Genomic DNA, 15,801 nt, shown 5'->3' with positions numbered 1-15,801 from the left:
CTTATACTTTCATTGCAATGAATATTGCTTGTTTCGATCTTATATAACTTAGCTGTTTACCCACAGGCAAAGGGCTGAATTTTTCTGGTCACGAAAATAAAAGTAAAACAACTGAGAGAATAAAACAAAAGGAAAAATTAACGAATGATCAGTGTATTTTTACAGGAAGTCAGAGTTTTGTGTGAGGATTAGTTTATGTCAGATGGAGAATTTAGGTTGCAGGTTAATAACACTAGTGAATTTTAACAATTTTTTTAATTTAATCCAGATAGAGGCTGTTCATCCTTCCAGTTCCCATAACAGAGGATCCACTTCTGTGAAAATTTTAGGATATGGACCAAAACTCAGTAGCCTATGACTGGAGCAATCAGGTCTTGCATGCATAAGCCAGTTCTACTGTCCTTTGCATCTTGCTCTGCATTTGGGCACATATGCACATGGGCACAAGTTGGAACATAGGAAGTTCCATTCAAATAAAAGGAAAAACGTCTTTACAGTTCGGGTGACAGAGCACTGGCACAGGCTGCCCAGGGAGGTTGTGGAGTCTCTTTCTCTGGAGATTTTCAAGACCCGCCTGGATGCAGTCCTGAGTAATGTGCTCTAGGCAATCCTGCTTTATCAGAGGAGTTGGACTAGATGATCTCTAGAGGTCCCTTCCAACTCTGAAGATTCTGTGATTCTGTGTGATTTTACAACTTTCAAAAATTAGCACATAAGTCAGGGTCATCTTTCCTTATTCCTGTGCAAAACTGGTACATTACAGCCATTTTGACCAGAGGAGGACAAAAAAGGGAAAAAACAACCCCAACCCAAAAAAAACTATTAAAGACAAAATAGGATTTGGTAGACTTGTTTGGCAGGAAAAGTTATGGTTTCACCTGTACATAAAGAAGAAGAACAGTCTGATTTGCTTCAACTGAAAATAGGAAGACTTGAACTTTCAATATTTCCAACTGAAATACAGATTCATTTTTGGTGGCTGATGAAAAATGCAGAGGTTTTTTTTTTTATTTTTAGGACATAGACTAGTGCAATTGCCTGTATGTGTCTGCCAAAAGATGCATTGCCAATCTTAACAGTAATTTTACCGTATTGCATAAACTGGCAAAGAGGAAGGAAATGTTCAACAGAAGTAACAACAATAAAAAGATGGAGATTCTGCCTTTACTTTACCACATAGAGAAATAAACACACCTTGTTCTAAAAAGACAGGGTGCAGGCAGTTGTGATCCTCCCTACAGAGGCAAATTACTCTTGGAAGTTGGACTGATGCTCAGTTTTGCAGAAGCAGACAAGACCCATGTTTTTCTAAGGGACAAACAAGAGGGAGAAGCACTCAGCAGTGTTTGGTGTCCATGCTCAGGACTGAGAGGAGCAGATTAGGCAAAAGTCGCAGGTTACTACTTTGTAAGTGGTCCTGAAGTCCAGGAGAAGGTTGAAATTAACAGCAAACCCACCCAATCCCCACATTATGATGACTTGTACAAAGCAGAGGATATGAGCCCTTTGACAGCTCTGTGGGAAACGGTTTTCCCAAACCACTTCCACTTTTAAGATTTCTTCTTTTTCACACCAGGACAAATGTGTGACCTCTGGAAGATTTTCTCAGACCTCTGAGAGCCACCCATCTCAGAAGGGTCAATAATCTGGTGGGCAGGGCCTCCATGCTGGACAATGATGACCAAAGTTCAAGTCCCTTGTTGACCCCAATCAGGGGCTGCATCTCAGGTTTTCCATGTGCCAAGCAAGTCCCATAAATACCAATCTGTTGACTGTCCTGGGCAGGGCAAGATTCGTTAGCTAAAATAATACAACCTGAAATCTAGACTTTCTGTGAAAAGCGCAGAAGGTTGAAACCTCGGGGAGCTAGTAGGGAAATCAGTACAGCTAGGAGAGATTTTAGTCTGGGGAGACTTTCTTTTATGGATTGGTGAAACAAATTGCATTTGTGCAGCCCACATAAGCTTCAGGGGGAAGAAACAGTTATGTGTGAACAAAAAAAGAATCAAATTGACTGGGAGAAAAGGAAGACAACCACTTCTATAGTAGGCAGCCCCAGGAAAATGGAAAGAAAGGAAAAGAATATGAGCTATACACTGGAAAACTTCAGACAGTAAAAGGAGGTCAATAATCTGGTGGGCAGGGCCTCCATGCTGGACAATGATGACCAAAGTTCAAGTCCCTTGTTGACCCCAATCAGGGGCTGCATCTCAGGTTTTCCATGTGCCAAGCAAGTCCCATAAATACCAATCTGTTGACTGTCCTGGGCAGGGCAAGATTCGTTAGCTAAAATAATACAACCTGAAATCTAGACTTTCTGTGAAAAGCGCAGAAGGTTGAAACCTCGGGGAGCTAGTAGGGAAATCAGTACAGCTAGGAGAGATTTTAGTCTGGGGAGACTTTCTTTTATGGATTGGTGAAACAAATTGCATTTGTGCAGCCCACATAAGCTTCAGGGGGAAGAAACAGTTATGTGTGAACAAAAAAAGAATCAAATTGACTGGGAGAAAAGGAAGACAACCACTTCTATAGTAGGCAGCCCCAGGAAAATGGAAAGAAAGGAAAAGAATATGAGCTATACACTGGAAAACTTCAAACAGTAAAAGGAAATAACGTGAAAAGAAACCAAAAAGAAACAGAATATGAACCTTTAAATTTAATGGAAAAAGTAAAATTTTGAAAGAGTTCTCCACATGAAAACAGGCAGAGGTGGTGACTTAGAGGAAGTTCAGAGGGTTTTATCTGTATACAAATGTAAGAGATTTCAGAAAGCAAATAAGGAACTAATAGTAGCAGCAGGAGATACACAGAGAGGAGTGTTTCAACATCATGAGCATAACCAAATCAGAGCGAGGAAGTGAAAGTCCAAGAGGATGGGTGATCAGGGAGGGGAGCAATGTAGCAGATAATGACACACAAGCTTTCAGATTTTAGCCTGGCAGAATTGAGATATCAGGTCTTGTAGACTTTTGAGTTCATCTGCATGTCAGACCTGCACCGCAGTAAGCATCACCTTCATTCTTACCAAAAACTGGCCCCCAGGCTCCCAAGCATTGTGTCCACATGCCCTGCCTGGAAAAACCACTATCAACTTACAGGATCAAGTTACCACTGAAAACAGAGTTGGAAGGAGTCTTAGGAGGTCTCCTAGTTCATTGTCCTGCTCAAGACAAAGTCATCTGTGCCTTGTTCATTCCTGACAGATGTTTGTCTGGTCCATATGTTTCCTTACATATTTGCATCCAAATTAAGTCATTGCTGTAGTCAGACTGCATCAATTTTTAATAAATAAATCTGTTCATATCGTACATCTAGCTCTCGCCAGAAAGTTGCCATCTCTACAGGCTGAGTGAGGAGCCAAGTCCCCCACTGGGCTGCAGGAGGCTGACCCTATTTCTTTGTGGATGGGAATGAAGCTGTACATACTGAATAGTGTCGTGTTAAGTACAGTTTTGTTCCTTGCAGCACATATTTAATTCACTCACACACACACACACTCAGCATACAAAGAAAAATATGAAGGTTTCTGTGCTGTAAAAAAAGGGTTTTTTCCAAAAAAAAAGGAAGGGGAAATATTGGCTTAAAAGTGCTCCAATTTAATCTGAACGTGAGAGTGGATGATGCCACATTGCTCAGTGCTGGAGAACAACCAAAAGCTACACACCACAGCCTTGGACAGAGGGAATGGCCATGGCACCGTGCAGCTTCTCCTCCAGCCTCCAGCAGCTGCACTGTTCACACCCTCCCTGCTTTGTTCCACCGGCACTTTTAAGCCTATCCAAATCCTCTTCTACCCACTTGTGGGGACTGCGGGACAGATTTCCATAGGACGCCACAGCTGAAAATGGTCCAGACGCTTTTGTGTCTGGTGTGTGTGGAGTCAGGCAAGGCTCCGACACGTGAGTCAGCCTAGCTGGTGTGGCTACCCCAACACACCGCACTTTCACCAATGCTGTCCCACAGCAGCAGCTGCTCAACTGACCCATCACTAGGTCTTGTGTAACCAGCCACAGCACAAAAAGTTCACGCTGAGCAATACCACTCTGCCAGTTGCCAAATGTTTATTGTACAAGCCTGGGCTAACCAAAACCGGAACCCAGCTTGGCCAAAGACGAATGAAAAAGATGCTTCGCTTGGGATGGAAGCCAAGTCAATTATTTTGTAAACAAGCTTGGTGTTCTTCCTAAAAAGGGAGGTCAGATCCTCACTTGGTATAAATGGGTATGGCTTGAACTGATCACAACGACCAGGTCAGAAAAAGAAGTCAAGCACTAAAAGTCACTTAATAATGACCGTCCCGGCTGTTTAGTGCTGTTCAGAAGACCAAGCACAACCTCCCCAGACTCTTCGCCTCTACTGACTGCAGGACCAGTCCTCTATCAGGACACCTGCATTTCCATTCCTGACACTGACTGTAACAGTAAGCTATCAATGGCAGTATATTAACAGCTGAATAGCAAAATGCTTTAAAAAGGCTCAAGACTCCTGCCATTGGAGGAATGCTCCAAAATATGATCAATACCTCTCTGTATAGTTTGCTGCTTTGCCTACAGCAGTAGAAAATCTGTGTAGGAAGGTCATCTACATCAGATGAGATGATCCCCCTCAAGCTGCTCCTGAAGGACGCCAGGGAGGTGGCCGAAGCTGGAAAGAACATCGGATGCCTGGTGGGGTGACAGGCAGGGAAAGGAGGCAGTGGAAGAAGAGCCAAGCTGTTGTTCTGATGTGACTCATTCATTTTCCACTTGAGTTTGCGACTGTTCTTACAGACAAAAAAAAAAAAAAAAAGAAAAAAAAGAGCAAGACTGCTTTGGGGCCTTATTTTAAATTTTTCTGACACAAGCAGAGCTTTTCTTCTTTTCTGTTTCTTCACCTGGCATTTCATATCTTAGTATGCAAGAACTGATATTTCTCTCCTGGTTTTACCCCATTTGATTGCTACAGATGATGTGGTAACATTAGTTCACATTTATGCAAGACATAATGACCAAAAACGCAATGATTTTTACTCCTATTATGCCACAAATCTGGAATTTGGGCTAAACCACACTCTGGATGGAAGACATTACCTCAAAGACTTGCCTTTCTAACTCACATTTAGGGAATCTGAGTACATTTACTAGCATTCAACTAGTTTGTTTTAAACTCTCTATTTGTTTTGGGTTTTTTTTTTTTACTTTAAAAATATCAATGTGATAAGAAGTTATGCATTATGTTGAGAAAAATAAACAAACACTCTAGTAACCCACTTTAACTGTGGTCTTTTACATCTCTTTATACTTTTATTTAGTTACCAGGAGAAATGTTATACTGGAGCCCTTTTTTTACTTTCTCTGTACAATCCAACATTTTATATACCTTTATTGCATCCATTCATCTTCATCTGCTTTTTAAGCCAAGCAACACTGCTTTGCTGGCTCTCTCCTCTCCTACAGGTCTTGCCTGACTTTCAGACTTTCCCATTCCCCTTTACTGAGCCATTCTGTTTCTGCAATACTTGAGAGAGTCCCTGGCAAATGCCTGTTACTTTTATTAAATTCTCACCCCTTCCCAACTAAAGATTTATATGGCTTTTTACCACATTCTTACAGCACAGCCCTTTATATGTGTTTTTCTCAGACACATGGAGAAAGCCTGCGTTTATTTCTGTAAATGGGGATCTGAACCTCCATCAAAAGGAAAAATAGCAAAGAATCACCCCACTACACACACACATACACACACAACCAGTGGATTAATTTCAGCAACAGCAGAGGGAAAACCTGGCAGATGGAGTTTTCCTCCCTCTGAGGCATTTTGGCTAATTTACATCCTCCTTTCAGAGCTTAAGGCTCCCACTGAAAGGCAGCCATGTGTTCCTTTTAAACAGGTACATTTGATTAAAGGCTGGACTTCTGGGGCATGATCCTGTCGCTTCTGTACAATCATCCCTACCAAGGATAATGAGATTACTCGCAGGAGTAAAGCACTGCAGAACTGAACCCTGGAGTCTCACCAATTAATAGGAGAATTTTCTCCTCTTTTCCCCTCCACCCCTTTCTTTATTGCTCTTAAAATGCCAGGGGAGCTTCAGAGTTATAGCAATTATTGTTATGGAGAACAGGGCATAAAATGAACTGTTATTGCCTTTAAAAGAGCTGGAATCTCTTTACCTTTCAAGAGTATGGCATAAAAATCTGTATGCAAATGAATAAATATAAATGCAAATATAATCTACACCAGGAAAAGCTGTTTTTCCCTGAGCTAAGGAAGCATAACTATAATCAGGCTCCCAACTGTAAACGGTGCTCAGTGTTTTGTAAGGGCTGTGCAAAAATGAGGCAAGGGTTTAATCCACTTTCTCCTCTGGTTGTAGGAAACAGGTGTGGCTCCATTTGTAGGTAGCTTATTATTTTTCATGAATATATTACAGGCACTCTTTGCATATTTCAAGTACTAACGAATTTTGCTGTTCCTGCTCAGGAATACCTGCTGGCTACAGAACAACATGGACTAAAAGGTCTAACTGTCATGCTTTGCTCAACTTTGATGGTTTAAGTGGATTTGGAGAGACAGTAAAATGTCCTTTGGCAAACAAAGGCTTCCAAGTGGATGGAAGACAAGTGCATCCTTTGTTTGCCAATGGACAAATAAGAGGGGAATTAAAAGGCAGAGTCTCTTGTCAAAGGCCCTACCTTGCAACAGATATCCCATGTGGGAAGCTTCCAGGAGACACCTGTCCCTGGCTGACGTGGGGCAACTGGGGTTCATACGGTTGAGCCCATGTTACCAGTGGAGCTCCCTGAAGAAACATCTACATCAATTCACAATTCAGCACTGAGACAAACAGTAAATGAACAATGAAAGCATCGAGTACATAGCTGGGCTGAGGCATGCGGGCAAAATCACAGGCACTTGAGTGAGTGCTGGACCAATGAGAGTCACATCAGTCCAGCACAACTGGAGAAAAAGTGTTGATGTAAGCATTATATTTTTGCATGTTCTTGGCTCCAGTGGCCCAGAGTAACTGTGCTGAAACAAAACCACTGAATACCACTAACCGCTGTGACTTCAGCACTGGGAGAAAAAGAATTGAGGTACAGTGTACTCTGATCTGGGTAAGAAAGGGAGAAGATGGAGCAGTTTGGGAGAAACCTGATGATCCCAAGGAAAAAGAGAGAAAGGGGAGGGAAGCATTAAGTGACCCCCAAGTATGTGTTATGTCCCAAAGTTCAGCTTGATACCTGTGGGGAGTTGACAGGAGTGAAGTCAACTTAATGAACAAGAAAGTGAAGAAAGCAAGAGATGTGAAAAATACAGACAGTAGGTCATGGGTAAGGAAAGGAACCAAAATGACTCAGAGGACACCAGAATTCTTAAAATGCTAAATGAAAAGACCAGTAAAATTCAGTTGCAGACAACAGTCTGGAAGAAACTAAGAGTTCAGCAAAGGAGACAGGTTTAAATCCTCCCAGGATGTGACACAATTTATTGGCAGAACAGAGAAGACATTAAAAAGTCCCTGGTGAAATTGAAATTAAAAGGGATTATTTTGCTGCAACGTTCACAAAAGGACAACAGGGAAACAAACATACATTTCCCACGAGGTGCAAAGGTCAGAAAAGAGACATGAACAGATGAACAAGAAATCGAAACTGCTAGAGATTTGATTGTAGCGATGGGATTGTTGCCAACATTGAGAAAAATGGCAAACTTCTAAGAAAAATTTGGCAATAAACTAATGAGTCAGGAGAGGGCAATGAAAGTAGGACACAGCAATGACCTTAAGTTCAGTATTAGGGGGGAAGAAATGCAAGACACAAGGTATTTTAATCCGGCACAGAATAATGTACTATCAGGCCAATACTTAATATGGAGAGAAAAGAAAACCTTAAACAAAATTAAGAGTCAAGAAGAAAACCCAGAAAGTTTCTTCAAATTTAATGGAAACTTTAATGGAGCCTTATTATCATAGAATCACAGAATAGTTTGAGTTAGAAGGGACCATTAAAAATCACCTAGTCCAACCTACCTGCCACAGGCAGGGATATTTTTCACTAGATCGGGTTGCTCAAAGCCCCATCCAACCTGACCTTGAACCCAGGGATGGGATATCCACAACTTCTCTGCTCCGGTGCTTCACCACCCTCATCATAAAAAAATTCTTTCTTATCCCCAATCTAAATCTACCGTTTTCTAGCTTAAAATGGTTGTTCCTTGTCCTGTCACAACAAGCCCTGGTAAAAAGTCTTTCTCCATCTTTCTTATCAGAAAGACGGGGAGGGAAGATGGGTGCTGACGGAAGGCAAATACTCCTGATGCCAACTGGCTCTATCACATCCCAGCTGGAAGGGTGGCAGGGAACCAGCAGGGTGACAGCCTTCAAAAAACATGGTATCAGGGAGAAGGGTGCCCAGGAGAACCGTAGATGGATGGGAGGGATACCAGTGGCCTGAAAAAAGCACCTTTAAATAAAGCTTGGAGAGAATGCATAAGGGAGAAATGTCCTGGGAACCGAAATGTCTCAGTGTGGTGCTCTGCATGCACTGATAAACCTCTTGTGTTCAAAGCAGGTGGAGAACAGTATATGTCCACAGCAAGAAAACTTGGTGGGAAACAACAGGCAAGGTGCATTGGCAAGGGGAACCATTTCAGGGCACACAGGAAACCCTTATAAAGACACACACAGCAGGCAAACAGCTCTTGTATGAAATTGGACATAATCAGCCTGGAAGAAACAATCGATAAACTGGGGTAAGCAAGACTAAGAAGGTCGTTATCAAGTGTGACATACAAAAACAGGTCCTAATATTGTGAGCCGTTCTGCCTGGGCAGGCCCCTCAGCTCGCTCAAAACATTACTGATTTCAGTGGTGCTCCATATCTTCGCTGGCATCAGTCTGAAATAAGCAGGATGAGCTGGAAAGTGCTTAAACACTTCAGTACCTCATTTTTTCCTGCAGCAGGCCAAGATCCAAAACAAGAAGAGCAACCTCTCCATGGGCCCTCATTTGATAGCCTGGCCAGGGTAGAGATGAATGGTTGGGGATGGGGGAAATCATAGTGAAAGCCCCAAAATGAGCAGCAGAGCTTTCAACAGTAGTTGGAGAAATTACTCACTGGTGATTCACAAATTCTACGGTCAGAAGGGGCCGGTGATCATCCCCTCTGACTTCCTGCAAAACGGGCAACTAAAGCCTCACTTTGCATCAGGCTCTTCATTGCTGGCTGGTCTGGAGCATGTAGTTTCGGCTAAGTTCAAAGCCCCCAGAGACAGACATAATCCACCTACATGTAGGTGTCTGTAATGTTACTTGGTGGTCCTTTTACAGTCAGTGGGGATATGGTCAATATAGCCCATGGAGCTTCAGAGCTTCATTCACTTCACTGACTGTCTTTGGTTGGGTGACTCACACCCTAAACTTCATTAACTCTGGTGACTGGATCCTCACCAAAAGGAAACAAGACACAGAGTTCTGAGAAGCAGACATGACATAAATGCATTGTAGGCACCCAAAGCTGGGTGAGATAAGTCCCAGCCCAAGGATCCACAGGTCCAAAGCACCCTTAATTTGTTATGATTGCTAATCTCATTTAGTGTGATAAATCGCGCTAGAAATGAGGTATAGTTTTTCTGCCTTCAGCTTCCAACAACTGACTTTGTAATGTCATTGCCTATTTGACTGAAGAGCTGTTCACAATGAAATTACTCTGCTGTTATACTCTCCTTTTCTCTGGATCAACAGAGCTCATTATGGACTAGATCTGTTATCACTGAAGACTATATGATGATCCCAGATCAGATCAAATAGTTCCATTAACCACGAAATAAGGATCTAAAAGAATCCATGAACAAAATGCTCTGTAAACGGTTTGGGTTTGCCACTTTTCTACCTTTTTGTCCCTCTCACAAAAAAAAAAAAACCAACCTCAAAACCACCACCCCCAAATCCCCTAAAACTCTTCTACTTCCAAAGAATTTCTAAAAATAGATAAATGTGGATATTGATAAAGTAGCAGTTCTTGTCATTGGGAAGAAATTAGTAAGGACTAAAGAACATGGTAAAGGAATTTCCCCTACTTGTTTACCCTGGTAGACTTCCTCTTGGATAGCATAACAAGTGTCATGCCCATAGTGCAGTGGAGGCACCTACCTGTAAAACTTGCCATTCTGTTATCACGCAAACCTGCTGCACATTTGAGCAGAAAACTGCCACTCTGAATGTTGTATTCATGCATAACTTATCTGGAAAGGTGCAGCTTTCTTTTTTATTCATGCGTAACCTTCCTTTTTCACTAGAACTATTTTTATTCGAAAAATATTATTTTTTTTTTACAAGCAGAACCCCAAGCGGGGGGGGGGGCGGAACATATGCTGCCATAAAAGTGATACATCATGTTTCACACTGGTGAAGGATAAAATGAGCAGCTCAGAAAACACAAGGTTGCCCTTGGTGCATCTGCGCAGTTTGCTTAATAAAAACTGATGGTTGCTTTGCACTTTCTCTTCCCCCATTCCAGCTTGCTGGAGCACAGACCAGCATGTCTCAGAGCAGGATCCTGTTGTTAGTGATAACCACTGAAATGAGGCTCTGGCCAAGACTTCAAGAGGCCATCCAGCTCAGTCCCCGGGAGGATCAGGAATACCTAATCTATCTCTGATGAAATCTGATAGCTGATGCCTCAGACGTGCTTTGATGCTGTCCTGAAGGCTGTGGTAGAGCTGTGCCATGACACCCCTACCAAGACAGCAGGAGACTGGGTTGCACACTTGTTTAGAAGATGCACTTCACACCAGCCCTGAGGTCTTCAGGAACTGTGTATTAACCTTCACAGATTAAGGGTTTCCCTCACCTCCACCAGCTGACCTGCTCCAGGAGCTCAAAGGGAAATAGAAGCGCACCACATCTCCCCAGGGTGGGTTGCCAACGTGTACAAAGCCTTCCACAGGTAGAAAGGAAACCCAAACAGCTCCACTGACCCTTGCAGCCCTGGAGCTGAAGGACAGTAAGGATGGAGGGAAGGATATATACCTGAGGGACCAGTGGCTGATAGTCATTTCTTTTGAGCTCTCTTTAGCTGTTTCCACAGCATTTGCTGCAGCTCCTTTACTGCTTCAGGCCTGGGGCAGGAAACTTGGTCATCATAAAATCAAAGCAAGAATCCAGCATCTTCAAAACTGTGCCCCAGAGGCCTGAAGTGTCCCTGATGCCTTCCTTCCCTTCTCCCTGTCAAATTCCTTCTACATAAAACTCCTATTTTCAGGCATGTCCCGGATGTCCATGTGACACTCCCAGGCAGGAGCAGGTTAACACTGTCCCCATCCCCTTATCATGACTGTGATCTGTACCAATGAGATGATCAGCGCTTAATGCATTAAAAAATCCTTTCAAATCCAAGTTACATTGGTAGCCATCCTGGGCTTTAATACTCCATGAGGGCACACATCTGATGCACTGTGGAAAAGAGTGAATAAATAGAAAACATTAACACAGAGGTAAAGACTGGAAACGGAAAGTCTTCAGGAAAAAAACATCCCACAAAAAGTCAGAAACAAAATCCTTCAGTTAATAATAATATTCTAGGATGGGTTAATTCCATGACATTTTCATCAAAAATGCTCCCATAAGAAAAAAAAAAAACACAAATAAAAAAACCCTCAACAAACAATAAACATATTGATGCTTTTGCACTTCAGGTCTGAATTCCACCAGCCACATTTAAAAAACCGAAACCAAACACACCCAACCTCCTCCCCAAATAAAACCCAAACCCTAACAAAAACAAACTCAAGACCTAAAATTGGTAAAAAAGTAGCTTCTAATTAATGACTATTGACAATTTAGATGGATTTATATGTAAGATCACAATGAGCTATGTCTTCCAGTCTTTTTTTTTCTTTTTTTCTGAATTAATCACCCGTGCAGAAATGAGCTCTTTGATTCTCTGCGCATGTCACTTCTTTGTTCCCTTCTCTTCCTCCAAAAGCTGCTCTCACCCACTCTTCTTCCCAGTTCTTTCTCAGAACCAAACTGGTTTCTTGAACAGCAAGATTAAGGCCACATTTCTGCAGCAGGCTTCCACTAAAATTTCTTTTAGATTCCATCTATAAATAATTCCTGTCCTACTTTCATTTCTACGATTTGAGTGCCTTAACTCAAGCTCAGGCTTTCTGTGAGTTGTTCTTCTGTCTCTGAAAAATACTTTACCCACTTACAATTCCTCCTTGTCCCAATATACTGCTTTAATTGTTGCTGTCATCTCCCTTTAGTCTACTACAGAGCTTACCAGGAGAAGAGATGTTACAGATACGCCAGTATGGAGGCTGGTTTGGAAAGCAGACAGGTATCCAATTTGCATGTGAGCAGATAGAATTACCTTTCTACTTAGTGATATCTCAAACTTCCTAAGCAACAGAGGGCCTTCCTCTGATTATAAGCCAACGTTATTTTAATTCAGTTATTTGTATTCAGCGATAGCCTTTGTTCTGGGAACACAGCCAACTGAAGTACTGAATACTTAGTGAGTATAATTAGAGAGGTAAGCAGCTCCAAAAGGAAAGAAATCAACACACACACAGAGTCATTATACAGGATGCATGAGGAGAAAGTTGAGGAGTGGAGGGCAAAGACTTGGACACACACAATAAAACCCCCACACCCTAAGCGATCTGTCTCTACAAAACTGACATCTTTGTCAAATGAACTCCATTCCCCTGATAATTTGGAGAAATGTTTGTTTGTGGAGTGGGTGGGTTGGACTCATGACCTGTTTGCTGAAGCAACAAAAGCTCTTGAAAAAGAGCCTTCCTAAGATCTGACAGGCTTTGGCCTTCAGCAAACAACATGTTCAAAATAAGCAAATAATGAGCAACCTTCATCGATGAACTGCCAGCACAGAATGCCTTCAGATCTCGCAGAGCAGTTCTTGCTTGGCTGTCCTTCAGGCCTTTTCTCAGGGCCCCAGATAATCACGTGGCTTTTTTGCTCTCCAGCTTTCCTTTCAGCATCTGAGTCATTGCTGTGTTTAACATTCAGTACAGTTTCATAAAGAAACCAGCTTATCTCTGGCCAGATTGTTCTGAGTATTTACATGCTACCTGGATCATGAGAAAATCAATAGGAATCAAGTACCTACATATCTTTGAGGACACACACCACTGTTCTTCCTGAAATGTCCATCCACCTCCTGTCCCTCCAGTAGAGTAAAATCACAAGCACTACTTTTCTACCAGTAATATGACACAGCCTTCCTGTTCACCCAGAAAGATGTCCTCTGAGGAACAGAGGTTTTGCACTTAACTGGAACAGGCTACTGTGACTAAAACTGGGAAAACATGGTCAAAGTTACAAGTGGCTGCAACCACTCAATTGCTCCTGGGTAGTTTAGGCAAATGGGCTTATTCAGATTGGCCTTTTGGAGCAGCTGTTGGGCTCTCCCTGAGCACATCAGTCCTGTTGCTAAAACATGAGACTGTCATCCACAGAGCTATCTACCAGTTAACAGGAAGAAATTTGGTTAAAGTCCAATGCAAAATGCATTGGAGGATCTGCAAGATTTCCACTAACGTAAACTTCTCATTAGCTCAACTAATCTTTTTGTTGCCCGTTTTAGTGGGAAACGAAACAGGATGCATAAAAAAAACCCACCTCTCCCTCCAAAAGTCAGGGTTGAAACCTGCTGGGTAAGGATTACAATATGAAGGTATTAGGATTACTGTTTTCCACCTTTTAGCACAAAAGTGACCCAAAAGTGTAGTCTCCAGACCCTAGCAGTACAAGACAAATAGCCATGAACTTCTGCAATCTGCTGGAATCTGTCCTTGTTTCCAGAGCTGGGAGAAGCCATTTCATGGTGCATGCAGTAAACCCTCCTCCTCTCGCAGCAACGAAACATGTACATATCTCGAGATGAAATTATGGAACCAGCCCCTGTTCTCATCTGAAATCTCACCTCTGACTTTACAACCAGGAGGCTTCATCATCCTACAAAGTAAAGAGGATGAGGGGGCCTAATCTGAGGTCAGGCTAATGCCACTAATTTTTGCCAGCCCAGCTTGTCCAGATTTGGACTGACACAGCTGTGCTAACTCCAGCAGAATGAAAGATGTTCCATTAAAACAGAGAACAGAAAGGAGAAGCCTAAATCACCAGCCAAAGCAGAGCTTCACCAGGATAAACTGTTTCCAGTAGGATGGACTCTGTGACAAGTACCCTACCTGGCATTACTTTCCAGCACAGATCTGCTCTGAGCATTTCAGAGGAATCCAGGTGTTGCCTTTACCTGGGCTGAGGTTTTGTTTTCCCTGCCTTAGACTTCAATCACTAGAATTATCTCTGCTCTTAAACCGTCTGTGTCATAGCATCCCAGTTGCTTTTCTCATTTCATTGCATTTCCTTTGTTTGCTTTCACTCCATCCATAGTTTTGCACAAATACGCCCACCCCAAGGGCCAAGCCACTCCTCAACAATCATGCACTTTCAATATTCCTGTCGTCACACACCAGCCTTCCTCTCAATTCCAGCATGTTAACAGAGGGACGTGTTTCACCTCCCTGAATGGCTTGGTGGGCACCTGACGGCAAGCCGAGGTCAACCCACCACAGGTTATGAGATATATGACCAGCACACTTAGGGTAAAGATCCTCATGCAAGAACATAATCAATACACCTATAGCATTTTAGGCCCCATAAAGACCATTTTCACCCTCAGCCTTTCCATTTGTTTTGATCTGGACCAGGGCCTGGTCTCAAAGCCAGTACATGACTGTCATCCCGTTACACCAAAACATTCAGAGTAAAATCAACCAAATGACCAACTCCAAGAGGGAGATTTCACTCACTGCTGACTTGGAGCAGTTATTTTCAATTGCATATGGTGTTTACATCTGTAATGCAAGACACTGGAAAAGACAGTTTTGTTATGTCAGCCTTGTGGCTAATAGTTTAATCACTTAACCATCACTCTGCCCTTCAGTTGGAAGAGGAAGTCTTCACTTCCTGGCCTGGTATTTCTGCACATTTCTGCTTCATTTTTATTCCAAAGAGGGCTAGTTTTCAGCTGTGGACAAAATGACCTTTCAATATCTGTCTACAAAGAGATTTGAGATCTTACTGGCTAAAAGCGACGATGTGTATCTGCCATCACTACCAATACTCTGATTTAAGTCAGGATTTAACTTTATTACCAAGATTTAAAAAAGCAAAAAAAAAAAAAGGGGGGGGGGGAATGTCATGACAGTACTCAACACTGCAGCCAGAAATCATGCCAAGACTATACAGAACAGTACATCTGAACTCACTGTACCTTTGTCACACTGTGGCATCCCCTTTATTCATTGCTATTCTGCATGATCTGCCATGTCTTTCTGGTTAATTGTAATTTTCCATGGTCTTTTTCTACTTATGAGGATGTTTTTCTTGAGCTAAGATCAGGTTATCATCTCTTCCAGTAAATCAGTTTTGACCAAAGAGCACAATTCGTGTTGGCCTCCTTATGCGGACAATACCTCCCTGATGTAAAGCGAGTCACAAAGCTGCAGCTCCCAGTAACTTGCTCACAGTTTTGGCCCTGTCTGTGTTGCCTACGAAGCATGTTTTTCACACAGGGATTAATTAAGGCACATTAGTCATCTCCTGAAAGATAACAACAGGGCAATACAGTGCTAACACAATAGGTCTTCTCAACTGCATGGCAGAGCTGTACTTAAAACTGTGACTGGCCTGAACCTTGCTTTCTATGGGACCTCGTGGGTTCTCACTGCACATTTCATTTCTGCTTCAGAAAAACGCCTTTTCTAAGCAGTGAAGATACAGCAGAATCA

The sequence above is a fragment of the Charadrius vociferus genome, unplaced genomic scaffold, assembly GCF_000708025.1.
Source record: "Charadrius vociferus isolate BGI_N301 unplaced genomic scaffold, ASM70802v2 scaffold2, whole genome shotgun sequence".
In the NCBI taxonomy this organism is placed as follows: domain Eukaryota; kingdom Metazoa; phylum Chordata; class Aves; order Charadriiformes; family Charadriidae; genus Charadrius; species Charadrius vociferus.
Note: the sequence above shows the minus strand (reverse complement) of the source record.